The 2,589-nt window shown below is 39.6% G+C and overlaps 1 long non-coding RNA gene across 3 annotated transcripts; it reads left to right on the top strand.

Moving 5' to 3' along the window:
* The first annotated feature begins 283 nt into the window (after positions 1-283).
* On the top strand, positions 284-2,116 carry LOC145881549 (uncharacterized). Of its 3 annotated transcripts, none has more exons than XR_014393112.1 (3): positions 284-342; positions 1,555-1,696; positions 1,797-2,116. It is a non-coding gene; the product is annotated as an uncharacterized LOC145881549 (long non-coding RNA). The 3 variants fall into 3 exon arrangements; XR_014393111.1 differs by having other exon boundaries at positions 284-375; XR_014393113.1 differs by lacking the exon at positions 284-342 and adding an exon at positions 383-974.
* Positions 2,117-2,589: the final 473 nt, after the last annotated feature.

Below are 2,589 nucleotides of genomic sequence, written 5' to 3'. Positions count from 1 at the left end.
TAGAGTTTTAAACAGTTTTTATATACAGAGGAAGAGGACTAGAACCTGCTGTCAGAATATCTCTCTCAGCCTGAGGAGCAGGCAGACCAACTTCCCAAATAGGGGAGAACCACTCAAAACCCACTAGTTGTTCTTTCAAAGAAAATAATACAAAAATGGTAAGTCCGAAGACCGCTCGTATTATCAACCTTACTACAATGGCAGCAAATATTTTTATCAATTCAGTAACACATAATGAAAGGAAACGTTAATTATATCACCCCTTTTCCTGAAGTGAATGGTTTCACCCACTACTCTCCCGGAACTGAGGCTTTGAGATCTACATTGCGCGCGAGGTTGATGGTAACTTTACATTTTCACTTTGTTACGTCTTTGGTGAGCAAAACAGCTAATAACTTAGCTAAATACTGACTTTATCCTCAATCGAGATATCTATCCGTCGTTTCAGCTCCAACTGAAGTTAAAGGTGCATTTCAGACACACATGTTCGTGTCTATTCAGGATGTAGTGTACTCAGACTGTCTAGCTCTAGCTAATAACACAGCATAGTAGGCTATTGGTTGACAGACAGCCGCTGATCACATCACCGCCAGCCAGGGACATCACTAGACATTAATGGATGGGGGGGCTAAGCCTCTTTTAGGGGGGTCTGACATACTCCCTCCGGTCCGTTTATTGTTAGCTAGCAGTCTCAAGCCACAGAAGTAGCTAACGTGAACTTAAACGTTGCATGTACACTAGATAGTGGTAAACTGCTGAGGCCGCCCATTGTGACTCGCTTGTGGACGTGCTGGCAGCATATGGCAGCCAGTTTGATTGTGCGTCAAGAATTCAGCACAGCAAGTTTGTATGAAGATCTGGTTATTAAAGGGGTACATAGTTCAATAGTAATATCCTCTAAAACGCTCTGGTGACTAACAAACTGCTGCCCTGTTTCCAATTATCCACATGGCTGGCAGAACCTATTCAACTAAGTAAATACATTACAAAAATGTTTTTTTTTTAAACTATGTATTATTAGCTAACTAGCTACTGTGCAGGCTAACACAAATGAGCTGCTAAATTAACTAGCTAGTTAGCTATCTTGCCAACGTTATATACTGTATAGATAGCTAGCCAAGTTAATTAAATATCACCAGCTTCCTAACATCATATTAGCTCGGTATCTTGATGTATTTATCACTGTAAAAAACTAACTCCAAATGCATTTGTAGGTAGCTAGCTAACAGCCTTGGAGGGTGATATGATAGCAGCCCCAACTGTCAAAGTGAGAGAGTAGACTATTCTGGATAGGGCAGGTACTTTTGTGTACTTCCTGTCCCTAGAAGTGAGGATGGAGATAATAGTAACATTATATTCAGTACGGTATAATTTCACTGTAATGAAGTATGTTTCTTGTGAGGTTTTCGGGCCTCAGATACAGAGAGCTGTGAAAGCCTGTCTACATAGGTCCCAATGAAGAGCAGTGGTTCTCGCTTTAACTACCTTCTTTTCTCAATAACAGTCTCTCTCCTTCACTTCATCCCTCTCTCCCCTTCTCCCTAAATCCTCTAGGTTATATCAGCTGTGTTGGTGAACCCCTCCTGCATCTGAACTGGCTACATAGGGGGCACAGCATGATCAGATTTGAGAGGTCACTTGGTCAGGTCAACAGGAAGTATTATTAAAGAGATGCTTTACATTGAAATACAGATAGGTCAGTTTTGCATTTCACCTCCTGATTGATGTTAGAATAAAAAATAAAAACGAGGCTTAAATATGCTCTCTCTCTCTCTCCATCTGTCTCTCGTCTGCAGATATGTTTTGATGTGAGAGGATGCCAACCCCCAGTCTCATCATCGCCACCTCACCTGCTTTTAAGAACCTTTGGGCCGACGAGAGACACTATTGTTTAATTGTGATGAACTGAGAGAATATTTAGGTAGCACTGTGATTCATTAATCATGTGCTGCCTTCCCTGCTCCTATGTGCTTACCTCTTTCCCTTTCTGTCTTTTACACCTCTTTCTTCCTCTGTTTTTATAATGCACAACACATGTGCATTGAAGTACAGATTGAACTTGTATTTATAACACTTGGATAAATGAGCTTTTCAATAAAGCATTTCACATTCTCTACTGGTTGAAATTAAGTCTCATCTAATGAAATACTCCACCTATCCTGTGTTCATCAGATCAATGCAGATGAAGGGCATTAGATTTGAGATGAACCGGTGTGAGACTATTTACATGATGCATAGGAAGTGTAGTGTACTGTTTTTCTGTATATATGAATTACAAATCAGCCTTTAACTGTTTAAACCCTGTTTCTAGTCTGTTAGTTACAATGTGTAACCATTGATGTCCCAGGACCAAGATTGGTAAACACTGTTGAAGTGTATAATTGTAATACATACAGTTGAAGTCGGAAGTTTACATACACTTAGCTTGGAGTCATTAAAACTTGTTTTTCAACCACTCCATAATTTTCTTGTTAACAAACTATAGTTTTGGCAAGTCGTTTAGGACATCTACTTTGTGGATTACAGGTCATTTTTCCAACAGTTGTTTACAGACAGATTATTTCACTTATAATTCACTGTATCACAATT

This window comes from Salmo salar, chromosome 08 (genome assembly GCF_965601325.2).
Source record: "Salmo salar chromosome 08, fSalSal1, whole genome shotgun sequence".
Taxonomy (NCBI): Eukaryota; Metazoa; Chordata; class Actinopteri; order Salmoniformes; family Salmonidae; genus Salmo; species Salmo salar.
Note: the sequence above shows the minus strand (reverse complement) of the source record. Positions and strands in the feature narration are given on the sequence as shown.